General features: G+C 35.7%; 1 protein-coding gene across 2 annotated transcripts in view; it reads left to right on the top strand.

The window, feature by feature from the left end:
• Positions 1-16,084, top strand: part of lin7a (lin-7 homolog A (C. elegans)) — a 68,000-nt gene that overhangs the window by 3,031 nt on the left and 48,885 nt on the right. The gene's annotated exons all lie outside the window — the stretch shown is intronic.

Raw genomic sequence — 16,084 nt, forward strand, 5'->3', positions numbered from 1 at the left:
GTCTTCATGACAATGTATGCCTTCCCTTCAGCTTGTATCCCCATCCTTTCTCCCCCCAAGACTCTTTAAATGTCATATGGCAACTCACCCAGAAACTACCATATTCAAACCTCCGTATAGCAATGAGATAAAATAAAATTCAAAGTCGAATACAAATTTCATGACTGACTTTTTTTTTTAAATGTCCACTTCATGAAAGCCCATTCAAATCATTTTATACAGTTGAAGTGCTTCATCTCCTGTATAACAAACTTCTACTCATAACCCATGTCAAACACAATTAATCCTTTAATCTGCTCATTAGTTTGTCAATAAAACTGTGAACTCAAACTCTCTGACAAGATCTCTTAGATTTTGGAAGATAGCCATATAAGGACCTTATGGAAATGTTAGTAAGTTACTATTGAAACTGCAAGAAGAGGTGTTACACCAACGAGCAGCTGAAGCAACATAATTCAGATTTATTTTTAATCGTTACTGGTACATTCAGCCTATTTTTAAAATCTGTTATCTTTAAATATTTGGGAATTTAAACAATTTCAGGTCATTATAATTAAATAGACATTGTCCACACTTCAAGAGTGTTTTGATGTACTCCGTGGATTATGACCTTTGCAGTAGGGAAAATGAGATCTCTTTGAGTTCTGCATGGAGTCCAAATCATGATGCTAATTTCAGGTTTATCTCCTGTGTGAATCATGGCCCAAACCCTCTCCCTGGCAAAAATTGGATCTCTTAGATATTGGGGTGGGATTTCTGCGGTTGGACCTTGCCCATCAGTTTCATGGCCTGCGGAGTCTGCCTCCTCTGCACTTCAGTTCTGATGAGTGTCATGTAGACTCGAAACATTAGCCTGCTTTCTCTCTGTGGATGCTGCTTGATTCACTGTGGTTTCGAGCATTTGTTGTTTTCAGTACAGATTCCAGCATCTGCAGTAATTTGCTCCTCCATGAAAGTCTGGGACTTTGCCTCTTTTTCTAGGCTTTTCTCATTTTCTCAACTTCTCCTGCCAGCTTTAAAGATTTGTTTATGTACATAACCTTTCTTTATTCCCTTCAGAATTGTCCCATTTATTTAAAATTCATCAATAGTCTTAACACCAAAAAAAATGAATATTTCTGAAAATTAAATCATTTGGAGACCCCTCAAAGTACAGTGTAAAAGCATATGTGCCATTTCCGATTGAAAGTATTGAAGGTGACTTCATAAAGAATGAGTAGTTTAATGTTCCAGCTTAGCCTATGAGCAGTACAATGCATGGCAAGTCCTACACTGTACAATTTCCTTTGGTCATGTATTTGGCATTTCCTTTAGTACACATACTACTTGGATCAGTTTAAAAGCATGATCCGGAGCTAATCAGAATATGGAATTTTGCATATGTATAATTGTATGTTTCACAATAAAAGTCCAGTTGTGCAGATTCATTTTGCAAAGAGCAAGTGAATTTTTTTAACCAGTTAGTTTAATTAAATTGTATCATGAACAATAAATATTTAAGCAAATGGTGTCAGATTTCTGAGTGGTGTTATTGTTGTACAGAATAGTATATACACAAGCTGAGGACTATCATTCCATGAATCTTGCTGTTGTTCAGAATCTTACTCATTTAATCCCCTTAAGAACAGCCTCTGATAACCATTCTTGACCTCATTTGAGCAGACAGGCAGGTTATCTCTCCCATCTATACTAATTAATCTCAAGTGGCACCACTCCAGCAACCATGCCTCCTCTTAAGCTTAGTAATAAGAGATCCAAATATGAGTCTGTTGTTTTACTACCATTAGCTATAAAGTTGTGCCTTTTTTTTATGAAGTTGCTAGATATTGTTTGTAATGTCAAAAACCTAGTCATACGAGTTGACAGAATTTGTAGAATTTGTCCCCAGGTTTTGGAACGTAGTTCAAATCAAATAGTTTAATAACATTGTCAAATCCCTTTGAAGACGTATAAAATGCTAGAAAAAATACCTCACATACCTCGTATGGGTAGACAGCTGTCTGGGGATTCAAGATATTTGTCTGTTGCTACGTCAATGATCATGATACCACCCCCTTCTTTCACATTTTTTTTTAAAATATAACAAATTAGTTTTGTATCATTTGAAATACAGTAAACATTTTGGTTGAGAACAATTAAGTATATAGTTACTGAAAATCTGTACTTGGATAATTTAAGAAAGGTCAGTAGTAATTTATAAACACAGTATGGACTGGCAAATTATCTGATCTTCTCTTTATGAAAACAGGTACACTGCTTATGTGGTCAGATCAAATATCCAATAAGTACAATCGTGAGGGTTTAGAGGGATCACTATGTTTATCGGGCAGATGGAGTGTGAAACTTGTTTATGGGAAACTTCAGTGGCACCAAGTACTAAAGCCCTAAATTAGAACATCTCATTTTTGAGATGGTCTCACTGATGACCTACACAAAGTTAGAATGTTTTCATTTAATCAAATTCTTTTAAAATTCAGCCTTATATTTCATTTATGATGTTAATAGTGATTTTTATATTGTTATAAAGATGCTTTATAATTAACATTGTTTGGACCAATTAAGTTTTTCAAGATTGAGAAAAGGAATTTATTTCAACTTTTATGAGACAGTGAAGGAGAGATCTTCAGCATAAATACCACTTTTTCTTAGCAATCATTTTAGATGAAGAGTCATCCATTCGAAACAGTAACTGTTTTTTCCCCACAGATGCCTCAATGATGAAGGGCTCTTGCCCGAAATGGCGATTCTCCTGCTCCTCAGATGCTGTCTGAGCCACTGTGCTTCTCCAGCACCACTCTCTGGACTCTGATCTCCAGTGTCTACAGTCCCTTTCTCCCCACAGATGCTATTAGACCTGCTGAATTTCTCCAGCAATTCGCTCCTTTTTATTTCAGACTCCAGAGCATCCTTTACTTTGTCCTTCACACATCAATAATAATCCATTGGTCAGTGTTTTTTCTTTAGGAAGCCAATCTCTGCTGATAATGTTTGTCTTTTTCTCCCTTTTTTTTCCCTGGAGTGGAGTGTACATGCAGGGATGTTTAGAGGGATAGCATTTATACTTCTGTATGACAATGTGTTAACCAATTAGTGCATCTTCATTGAATAGGTTTTATATTGAGAAACCTGGTTGTTCGATCTTGTTGATTAAAGGCTGATATAGTTAAGATATTTAATTGGTCATATTAGTAACTGAGGAAAAAAACATTTTGATGTTGTGACCTGAGTAATGGGACTGGAACAACAGGGCAATTTCCAGGCTCTGTTGTAACAATTTCAGTTAAATGACATGCACTTGTTATTCTGTAGTAGATAATTCCTATTCATTGTGCTCAATATTTCATATTTTTCAGGGATGTATTCCCTTGTTTATTGTTCATCTATGTAGCAGCTGCATTTTCTTAATGTACCAGTAACATAAATATAGCCACCTAATCCTTTTTCCAGTTATTTTATTCAAACTTGATTTCATGCATGTTTATGACACACCTCTGGGGCAGGCGTTACTTGAACATGGACTTTCTAATTCTACTTTTATGTTCATGCTTCATATCAGTCATTCCAGGCTTATTTTCCTTTTCAGCAAGATCTTGTCAACAATGTCTAAAAGACAAGAAAGTAGATTGTTTTATGTTTAGTTAAACCTGTAGATTACTGAAGCTTTTGCCAAAAAAATCACTTTTATAGGCTAGCAATGCTGAGTATGAATACCATGGGAACAACAAAGTCTTAAAGGCACTGAATACTTAGTCAAGTGTGCTAAGCTGCATAGAATTAAATATGGCAGATAATTTGAAGCTTTATATGTATCAGAGAAGGAGTTTTTAAAATTGGTGTCAAAATATTGAATTATAATTTTTCAAACTTGTTAACAAAGTAAAACTTAAAAGTGGGTGGATTTGAGAATCATTATGTTCCAATGAACTATATGAAGAATCAATCTGAAGCAATATTGTCAATTTAGGTTGTCTAAGATAAAGTTTTTAAAGTGAGATTTTGGGGGGGAGAGATGAGGTGATGGTGGAGATTAGCCACACACAACTGGGCAATTGAGAAAAATTTAATGACAAGAAACAGGAATAGACTCATAGAGTACAGAAGTGTCCCTTTGGCCTGTCTAGTTTGTATGGTCAACAATATGCGATTACCTATGTCAGTCAGACATTCCCGTACTAGGCCCATTGCCTTGAATTTTATGACAGTTCAAGTGCTCACCCAAACACATTCAAGGAGTATAGTGTGGTGTGGTCTGTAATGCACTGCATGTTTCCCTCCTCAGGCAGTGCATTACAGACCACCCCACACTCCTTGAAGGAATTGACAGTGATGGTTTGTGATCATGCACTTTAGGTCAACCATATGCATGGTTCTTCGGCATTTTTGGTCGATGAGTTTTTGAGTTTAATTGTATTTCCCATTCTTTGTGTCCATTTTAGTTAGCCTGTGTGTTTTCCATGCAGTCAAAAAAGTGCAGATGCTGGAATCCAAAGTAGACAAACAGGACGTTGGAAAAACGCAGCGAGCCAGGTAGCATCAGAAGGTGAAGAAGTCAATGCTGTGGGGATAATCCTTCTCCCTAAAGAAAGGGTATACCTGAAACGTTGACTTCTCCACCTCCTGATGCTGCCTAGCTTGCTGTGTTCCAGCCTCCTGTTTTTCTACTGTGTTTTTCCATGAGACAGTAGTTCAAAACTACTTTCTGTATACCTCTTGCTGGTATAATTACCAAATGAAGAAACTTATGGATTTGATGAACTATTGCACAAACAATTAGACTTCTGATAATTGTATAGTTTTGCCTCTATTCTGTGCCACAACTATGTAATTACATACATTGGAATAAGTAATTTCTCGACCTTTTGGTTGCAGCAAAATTAGCTGGTGCTCATTGGAATGACAATTTCATTATTGTAGATGCCTGACCACCTCTGACCAATGGAGAATACATCAAAATAGTTACTTAATTCTGAGTGTTTCTGCTAGATAACACAGTGGGTGTTGTTAATATTATATTGAAATGAATTTATTACATATATTCATTTTGAGCATTTCTGTCATTTTACTTGTCATGGTTTGGAAATAAAATGGTGTTGCAGTTGGAATCATGATGTTTATTATCATCGTTTCTAAAAAAAAATTACAATGATCACCCTACTTGGAACTTTTGTGATGGTGATCTGGATTTTTTGGCAAGTTTGTGAGCACACTGTTGTAAACATTTAGGTGTTTTTGAAACCTAACTTGTTTATTGACTGGAGGTTATTTGATTATTTCAGTAATCATATGACACTTTGACACCCCTTGTATTCAAGCAGTCAGCATCAAAAGGGGAAATGTGAAATGTGGTATTAACGATCAGTGCACATTATAGTAAAGACATTGTTTGCTAGTAATTAAAATTCTTTTATCACTGCCTCTCACAAGTGTTATGGCCTAGAAGGAGACCATTCAGGCCTGTAAATGAGCTTCACTATTGACTGCCAGTCTCCTGATTTCTCCCCAAACCCTTGCACGTTATTTATATCCAAATAATCACTTAATGTAGTTTAGAATACCTCAGTTGAGTCTGCTCCATTATACTTCCAAGCAGTGCAGTGCATTCAATACACTAACAAGTTGCTGAGTGAAAAAGCTTTAATCACTTCGCTATGGCTTCTTATTTAGATTTACTTTAAATCCAAGCCTTCTTGTACCCTTTTATGAGTAGGAGCAGTTTTTCCCTATCTACTCTATGATTTTGAAAACCTCCATCAGATCTCCTCTTATTCTTCTCTCCAAGGAGATCATCTTCAATCCAGCCACATAACTGAAATTTGATATCCCTGAAACCACTCTTGTAAACCACTTTTGCATTCTCTCTAATGCTTTCCCAACGTTTCTGTAATATGATGCCTAGAATTGTACACAACATCCTATCTGAGGTCTAGCAAGTGTTTTATAGTGTAACAAGTTCAATATCAGCTCCTTACATTTATAATTCATGTCTGTATTAATAAAGTTGAGGATATTGTATGTCTTATTTACTCTTTACCTGTCTAACCACTTTCAATGATCTGTACATGTATGTACCAACATTCCTCTGCTTCTGTATTCCACTTAGACTTGTACTCCCTATTTCATATTGAAATTCAATGTTTTTCCTGCCAAAGCATTTGATTGAACAAGGTGCCACATCAAAGATTATTGCAGAAAGTAGAATCTCATGGTGTAGGGGGTAACATATCATAATTGGATAGAAATTTGGCTTGCTAACAGGAAGCAGGCAGTAGGAATAAGTGGGTCTTTTTCAGGATGACAGAGTGTCATGAATGGTGCACCACAGGCATTTTTGCTGGGGTTTTAACTCTTTCCAATTTATATAGATGATTTTGATAAGTGATAGAAGGTACGAAATTTGCTGATTATGCATAGGTAGGAAAGTGAGTTGTGAAAGCTTAACGAGTCTACAAAAGAATCTAGAGTGGTTTAGTGAGTGGCAAAGATCTGGTAAATGAGTTATAATGATGGAAACCATACAATTGTCTGTTTCGACAGAAAGAAAACTCAAAGTACCAGGAGGGTGCAAAGAGATGTGGGTGCCCGATTGTGTTTGATTTACAGAAGGTTATTATGCAGGTACACCAGTTAATCAGGAAAACTAATAAAATATGGCTTATTGGAATCGAATGCAAGATTAGAAGTTATCCTTTAGACATTCAGGGCATTGGCGAGATGCACCTGGAGAAGTGCATACAGTACAGGTCACCTTTCTGACAGAAAGATGTTATTGCATTGGAAGTGTTTAGAGAAAGTTTACTAAACTAATAACTAGGAATGAATGTATTGTTTTATAAAGAAAGGCTAGACCCTCTGGAGTTTAGAAGAGTCAGAGATTATTTCATTCCAACATACAAGATTGTGAGGTGACTGGACTGACTGAATGTTGAAAAAAATGTATCATAAGGATGGTCTAGAATTAGGGGCTATAGCTAAATGAGAGGAAATGGAAATGAAACATTTTTTTCCTCTGAGTCTTTGAAACACCCTTCCTCAAAAGGTAGTGGATTCAGAATCTTTAAGTATTTTTAAGGCTGATGTAGATAGATTCTTGATTATTAAGGAGATGAAAGATTATTGAGATTATGCAGGAATGTGTAGAGTTGAGATTGAAATCAGATCAGCCATGGCTTTATTGAATGGTAAAGCAGCCTCAATGGACTGGGTGATCTACTCTTGTTTTTTGTTCATGTGTTCATTTTGCATTCCTACCACCTCACCATTCAAAAATTCTCAAGACTGGAATTGACCGGCCTCAACTTTTTCTGTTGTGTTTAGTGGATAGTTATCACTTAACTGCAGCATCTTTACATTTTTCTATGTATTTCTGTACCTGTCTGTTATCTGGATAACAGTGCAGCAAAGCTTGTGGAGCAACATGGGAACTCCAACAACTATTGTATTTCTATCCATTAATTTTGACTGATAGGTGACATTACTAATTTTAAATGTAATGTTTGCAACAAATGAAGTGTCAAAAATCTAATTTTTTGACATGCTAAAGGTGGTTGTTGTCTTCATTCTGTCTCCAGTCTGTAACTTCTACATTAACCATGATTGTAAATGGACTTCTGTGTATGTTCTGTGCACCAACACTTCAAGTGCCAAATCATTGACTACTATACTTTATGAAACTTTATCTTTACGTGTCATAGTCTGCATTTGGGATTGTTTTTTGAAGAGGCACTTTTGTTTGAGACTGCTGATCAGCTTTTGTAATTTTTAGAACAATATTGTAACAAAAACTTTTTTTGCAATAAGGTTAATTTCACTGAGAGGTTATTAGAAATATGAAATGGACTGCAGAATTATTTAATATAGTCATTTTCTTTTCTATGATACTGAAGAATTTGAGGAAATAGAGCAAAGTTCAATTTTCCTTTTTAAAATGCACCTCAATTTTAGCTGCTTCCTTTGATCCAAGGCTAAACATTGATACATTTTAGAGTCCAAATCAGTTCATTTCCTTTTTTGCTTTCTTGAACAGTCGTGGAGCCAGAGTGCCTCTGCATGCGGAAATAATTTTGTATTTCATTACCTCAGTTCATGACTACTTCAAATTGGGGATATTTAGCTGTGATCTACATGTACTTAATGTTGTTGCATTTTGTCTGACTTCTGAGTTGGTGTAATAATTGCACAATGCGCTGTTTATTTGCTACATGGCTTATAGCATAAGGGAAACCAGTTGAGGCAATTTCTACTCAACTCAGTAAAGGTAATCCGAAAAGCATTGTGAATGGTTTTTAGATTACACCAGCTAACACTATGGTGGTATTGCAAACTTCATTACAAATTGAATGCAGAAGCTACAACCTTAGTTTTCTTTGAAAGAATAAGCAAAATAATTGAATAAATTATCTACAGTAATGAAGGTTACTTGTATATTGCCTAGTAATTAACAATGAGTAAAAAGGTTCAGTCTTATCTGACAAATTGCACTGTATTCACCCAATACAATGACATCCAAGAAAACTTTATAATGTGTATCAAGACTTCCAGAAAGTCCATGATAAAGTTGCTTGTGGAAGGCTGCAAATTGTCAAGAATTAAGAAATGGATATCCTGGCTGAAGTAAAGGAAACTGCTATGATGTTACAGCATGGTGTAACACCAGTAGGTATTGCATTTGAATCTCCACGCGTGGATGTAGTGGCAACAAGTGCCTTTTGGAGCTGTCCCATAGAATTAAAAAAATCTTGCATGAAATATCACTGAGCAAAGTAATAGCAGGAAAATATGCAAATATTCAAAATAATACAGGTAACGAAAAATTTCATTTAGGTGTGACTAGTGTGCAATCTTGACAAATGCATGGTTTTATTATTCATGCAGTTATCCATATATCTAAAAATAGCAATGATTCCAATATAGAAACAAGACAAACTGTACAGGATCCTTTGTTATATTCAAAGCAGAATTTTTTAGCAAAGACTAAACTGTTAGTTAACCAGTTGAAATTAATAGTTTACTTACACTTTAAATCCCAATGAGAGATATCTTAGCTAGTAAATATTACATGGGAGTCTTTGCATGAAACAATGTAATTAACTTACATTTGTATTTACAAACCTTTGAAATTGAGAGCAGCAGATAATAACTTGTGTATTATAAGAGAAGAGAAACTCTGATGTGATGAATAATGTATATTTTAATGCAAGGCTGACTGAAATTTGATATTGAAATTATAATTTAATATGAATACCACTTTTTTCCTTTGTTCAGTGGCCACTACATTTGTCAGGTTTTTTTGTATAAATATCTTACTAATTTATAGGAAGAATTAAAGTTATTTCAGAATACTTTGAATAACAGGGTGACTTTGATAGTTTTGTATGGTATTAGCACAATAGAGAGAAGAAGGCCCAAATTCAGGAAACCAAGATGTGGAAGAATTTGTGCAGAGACTTTTTTAAAAATGGTAATGACAAGATGTTACTTGTGGCAGTGGTACACATTCCATCCCTAATACCGTACTGTAGTAGGATGGAGAATGAAGGAAGTAATAGTGCAAGCTTGTCAGGAAGCGGAACAATAATCATGCCGAATTTTAATCAGTGCACTGATGAGACAGATAAGCAATTGTAGCCTAGATGAGGAGTTCATAGAATGTTTTCAGAATGTTTTCTTTTTAGAACAGCATGTTTTGGAACTAGGCAAGAAACAAGCACTACTAGGCCTGGTATTGTGCATTGGCATAAGATTAATTAATGATCTCATCAGTGAAGCCATCCCTTAGGTAGCAGCAATCATAATATGATTGAAGTTTACCTTGTTTGAGGTTGAGAAAAGTGGGTCTGGGATTATTTTTAAAAACTTAAGGGCAATAATGAGAGCATGAAGGTAGAGCAGGCTAAAGTGAATTGGCAAATTATATTAAAAGATAAGTCACCAGAGATGCAATTTAAGGGCAGGCTTTAGAATACAATGAATTGAAACATTGCAATGAAATTGACCCAACTTCTATATTTACCCGAGAAAGGCTAAAATATAATTATGCAAGGAAAAGTGACAAACCAGCAGGCAGGGCACAGTATTTAAAAAAAAAGACTCAAAAATTTAATAATGAGGGGAAAATCAGGTTACAATAGAAAGCTAGCCAGGTATAGATAGTAAGAGATTCTATCCTTTTAAAATGTTAAGGACATGAACATTGGTTATACAGTCAGTGAGTTTGTAGAATTAATCATTGAAACAAAGAGATGGCAGATAAGTTGAGCACATTTTTGCACTAGTTTTCACTAGAGAGGATACAAGAAGCAGAAACGATCATTAATCAGGAAATGAAAGCAGGGAAGAACACACGAAAATTACAAACAGAGAAATAGTACTGGAGCTGCAATCTAACAAGTGCCATGGTACTGATGGAGTTAGCGTCTTGAGGTGTGAAGTGAAACTGTTGAAACTACCCGATTTTTAGGAAGGTCCCTTATTTTGGAAAATAGCAAATCTAACTGTGTTTATCAAGAGGAAGACCAAAAAAGAACTGTGGGCTAATTAGCTTAGCAATCGTCATTAGAAGTGTTAGAAACTCTTATTATCAAAGATGTTATGGCAGGCCACTTGGAGAACTTCAAGGTAATCAGGCAGCATCAACAGGGTTTTATTACAAAGGGCCTTTAGAACACTCTTCCTAAAAAGATAAGCAGAATCTGAATATTTGTATGACAGAGGTAGATTCTCGGTAAGCAAAAGAGTGAAAAGATAACAATGATCTTACTAACTGACAGGGCAGGCTGTAGAAACTGAGTGGCCTATTTCTGACCCTTGTTTGTATTTAACAAAAAAGAAAATCAAGACTGGCTGAGAAAAGTACAGATGTACTGTATGTACAAAACTACATTAATTATTTAAATGATCAAAGTTGTCTTAAAAAATCTTGTCATCCAAAATGCTTTCATGATACTCCAGTATTTACTTGTGGCACCATATGGTTCAGGCAGGTTTGAAAGCCCACACTTTTAAACTTTATCTTGCATTAAGATAATTGTAAAGTCACCACAATCCTACGTTCTTAGTTAGAGTGAGATGACTGGTTGTCAGTTTAACCTGAGTGTCACCACACCTCAAGCAAGGAGTGCAGGTGAGGCAATACAGGAATTGAATCTGTGCTGCTGGCATCACTCTGCATTACAGACCAGTCATCTAGCCAGCTGTGCTAACCAACCCCATCCACTAGGAAGGCTGTGTATCATTGATTTTTTGAGTGCATTCTTGTACAATATGCAGTTATTAGTATGTAATGTTAACTCAGACAAATCAAGTAGGAACATGAATAACTTATGGATGAAGGATGCACTTTATCTCACTGTTTTTCCATCCAGAATTAATCTAGAGTGTCCACTGTAACACTCAGTTGCTTCTTAAAGGAAGTTAGGATGTTTTTCCAGTTGTCGAATACTCTTCAGGCAACTTCGAGCAAATCACAAGCTATGGTAAAAAAAACCCATGTGTTCACATTTTGGGTTGTGCTTTTCCTTTCAAAAATTTCAGCCCTGTTTGGATTCTATGCTGATATTAAATGGAAAAAAAAAGTTTTTGTGAAGTATATTGTGTAGTATCTCACACATGTTACATCTGTTGGTTAGCTAGCTCTCTAAGTTGGAAGCTATTTACTTTCCATGAAAGCTTACAATTTTAAAAAAGGTAAGAGTTTTGACTGTTTTAGTTTGGGAATTTAATTCAACAATAAAGGCTTGTATTTTTATAGTGCCATTAACATTATTGAAGAGTCAGTGCACTTCACAGCGATGTTCAAAGAAAGCATATTAAAGGTGGTGAGTGAGGTAATGAGTTGGTAATGAGTTGGTGACCTTTATAAAGAGAGATTGTCGATATTCTGATCCTAGGCAATCTATAATTAATATTAAGAAAAATGATCTGTATAATTCAAGTCTTGAGTGTAGTCCATTTGAATTATTACAGTTAAAAGTGTGGTCTCTAAGATGTCCCAAAAGTATGATTTCACTCTAGTTACAGCTTAAATGGTTATGACACATTCATTTGATTAATTTTAAACATAAGTAGTTCACAATTCAAATTTGAATGCATAACTGCACAAATATAAATTGCTCTTATTTCAATGCAAGAGGCCTAACAGGGAAGGCAGATGAACTCTGGGCATGGTTAGGACATGGGACTGTGATATCATAGGAATTACAGAAAAATGGTTCAGAGATCAACAGGACTGGGAGCTTAATGTTCCAGGATACAAACGCTGTAGGAAGGATAGAAAGAAGGGGCAAGAGAGGAGGGGGTGCAGCATTTTTGAATAGGGATAGCATTACAGCTGTAATTAGGGAAGATATTCCTGGGAATACATCCAGGGAAGTTATTTGGGTGGAACTGAGAAATAAGAAAGGGATGATCACCTTATTGGGATTGTATTATAGATCCCTTACTAGTCAGAGGGAAATTGAGAAACAAATTTTTAAGGAAATCTCAGCTATCTGTAGGGGTGATTATGGTGGGGGATTTTAACTTTCCAAACATAGACTGGGACTGCCATAGTATTAAGGGTTTAGATGGAGAGGAATTTGTTAAGTGTGTACAATAACATTTTCTGATTCAGAGTGTGGATGTATTGACTAGAGAAGGCGCAAAACTTGACCTACTCTTGGGAAATAAATCAGGTCAGGTGACTGAGGTGTCAGTGCGGGAGCACTTTCGGGCCAGCGACCATAATTCTATTAGATTTAAAATAGTGATGGAAAAGTATAGACCAGATCTAAAAGTTGAAGTTCTAAGTTGGAGAAGGGCTAATTTTGATGGTATTAAGCAAGAACTTTCAAAAGCTGGGGACAGATGTTCGCAGGTAAAGGGAGGTCTAGAAAATGGGAAGCCTTCAGAAATGAGATAATGAGAATCCAGAGACAGTATATTCCTGTTTGGGTGAAAGGAAATCCTGGTAAGTGTAGGGAATGCTGGATGACTATAGAAATTGAGGGTTTTTTTTAAGAAACAGAAGCATATGTCAGGAGTGAATCCTTAAAAGGGTATAAAGGCAGTAGGAGTATACTTGAGGGAAATCGGGAGGTCAAAAAAGGGCCATGAGATAGCTTTGGTCAATAGGATTAAGGAGAATCCAAAGAGTTTTTATAAATAAGAACAAAAGGGTAACTAGGGAGAGAATAGGGCCCCTCAAAAATCAGCCAGGCAGCCTTTGTGTGGAGCTGCAGGAGATGGGGGAGATACAAAATGAGTATTTTGCATTAGTGTTTACTGTGGAGAAGGACATGGAAGATATAGAATGTGTGGAAATATATGGTGGCATCTTGAAAAATTTCCATATTACAAAGGAGGAGCTGCATGTCTTGAAATGCATAAAAGTGGGTAAATTGCCAAAACCTGGTCAGGTGTAACCTAGAACTCTGTCAGAAGCTAGAGAAGTGATTGCTGAGCCCCTTGCTGAGATCTTTATATCATTGATAGACACAAGTATAATCTTTGTGGTGAATTTAATGGGTAATTCAAGTGCAGTAAGTTTATGAAAATCATAAACATTGAGCTCACGATTGTTTTCGTGAAGCTAATAGGAGACCGGTGCAAATCAACTCATAAGCTTTGGGGAGTGGACTTCATGGGGCCTGTCTTCCTTTCCACTAATTGATTGGGTTATATCATTGTTAGTGTACAAATCAATCAGGATCATATGCATCCTGCAAATTTTGGACAAGATGTATTGGAAACTGCACCTCAAATTAATCATATAAGAATAGTGATATTTGAATTAGAACATAAAACACAAAAGCACAAGAATATTTGAACCAAATGACTAACTGAACATTGAGGTCAGCATGTGGACTGTTGAACTGTTTTGCTAGTGGAACAATGAGTGCCTAGCTGAACTTCAAATTTACTAGTCTGTTAGCATTTGGACGGAGCACATTAGAGGTTTTTTAGTTTTGTGAAAGGCTAATAGAATTAATTTTCAAAGCAATTAACAGGGCTATTGGTAATTCAGACACTTGCACATTACAATTCTCAAATTGTATCTCTTTCTCTCTTGCTATTTTGGAATGTTTGTGTATACAAATGCCTTAAAACCTAAGCTTGGACTTTATAATCGCCTATTAGCTGATGATACCCTGTCCACACTCGGAAAGCTGACCCCAGGGATTTAGTAAACTATTTAATTTTTCTCTTTTCTGATGTTAATTTAATTCTGGTACCAGCTATAATGGGATCTCTAGCCACCAATAGTGAAGTTATCAAGCAAGCCACGCAACCAATTGGACTGAAGAATTCTCATGGAAGGGAAAACAACAAGTTTTATAAATAACAAGTCGGTTTAGCCATTCCCTTTTTTTCTTATTTTACAGAAAATAAAATAATGTTTGGGACATAGACAAGGGGTTCATGTATAAACTGAATCATCAGAAAATAAAAGTTTGATTATCTTAAATATCTGGAACTCTTATTGTAGAATGCGAAAAATTTACATTCTGTATATATAACTTTTAGTTTTTCAGGGCTAGAGATGTTATTTAACAATGAATTTAACTTAATACACTGTTAGGAGTGTGACTGTACCTCATAAAACATCTAAGGGTTTCTACAATGAGACTAATAGTTTAAATAATTAAAGTTTGTGTAAAATACATAATTATTGTTTGATTTCCATCTCTAAGGCCTTCAGTGCTTAAAATAAGGAATCAATCGCATAAACTTCTAGAGTTTTGCATTTTAAGGTTATGAGTGAGGATCCTAGATATTGCTGACATTTACAGACCAATGAAAATGCAGACAATTGCTGACATCTGAGCATTAATTACTTAAGATGGTATGTTATAGCCTCTTGTGGTAGAGTAAAGAAAAAAAAGTTTTTATTGAAATACACTTATTTGGTAACAGTTTATAGTTGAATTTGAAAATAATATTCAGCATGGCTTCAAATATTCATTCATTAATACAAGACTTCAATTTCCATATAATAATGATAAAAATTTACTGAACTGTGAGACTTTTTACTGTCTGAAAATAACACTCCGTGCATCAATGATAATTAACTAACAATTAAAGCTACCAAACCCGAAGATACCAATTTTTGATCCTGGGTCAAGGGCATCGAAGCAAGAGAAATTCCACTTCCACAACCTCACTGTTAAAGAGCAATGCCTGCACTTCAGATTTTCAGTCCAGAGGATTGAACTTGGAGTCAAGCCAAATGACACTGGAAGAGTGTAAGAGGTTGCCTAGCTCCTAAGGTGGATTAGATCGAATCCCTGTCTTAAGGCTCCAGCACCATGTTCAAACTTTAACATTTTAAAGTTTTAAAAAGAAAATATTCTCCTGCTCTCACACCGCGTGCCCTATCCATGCCGATCAATGTCCCTCTACTTCCAGCCCCTATGGTCCTCAGTATTCTGAACACTATTTACTTGTTTTCTCTATTACCCTCTTATCTCTATTCTAATGAGCAAGTGGAGCTGTGTGTCATAGATACCTTACTGTGCATATCAGATTTGCGGATCTCAACATTATTATAAAGCCAGTACAAATGACTTCATGCAGTTGCTGGGCTGATGTATTTGCACCTTTTCAAAACTCGAGATTCAGGAATTACAGCTGGTCTAAGACAGTATATATTTAGTAAGGTTTCACCAAACATTGCTAGGAAAAGTAAGATTGCATGGAATTGGAGATAACTTTGGTTTATAAATTGGTTGAGTGGCAGAAGGCAGAGAGTCAGTATACATATTACAAGGGAATGCACTGAAACTGGTGGTATGAAACAAGTGGCATTCCCCAATTACGTCAAGTGTACCCTCAGCTTTTCACCATTTCCATCCATGATTTGGCTGAGAGGAAGGAAAAATGCTTACATTTAGAACTGAAGTTCTAGTGAGTAATTTCTAACAGTCACGATCACAAATAGGATCCAACACAGATTAGTAAGAAAGGATATTTAAGATCAAATACATGAGAGGTCGGGGTTGAAGTTGAATAATCATTGATTAGATGTATTGCATTTAAATTGTGGAAGAAACAAACTTGATGCATCAAATGGTCTTTCTCATTACATTCTTTTTTTCTTATGTTGTAGAGT

The sequence above is a fragment of the Hemiscyllium ocellatum genome, chromosome 19 (genome assembly GCF_020745735.1).
Source record: "Hemiscyllium ocellatum isolate sHemOce1 chromosome 19, sHemOce1.pat.X.cur, whole genome shotgun sequence".
NCBI classification, from domain to species: Eukaryota; Metazoa; Chordata; class Chondrichthyes; order Orectolobiformes; family Hemiscylliidae; genus Hemiscyllium; species Hemiscyllium ocellatum.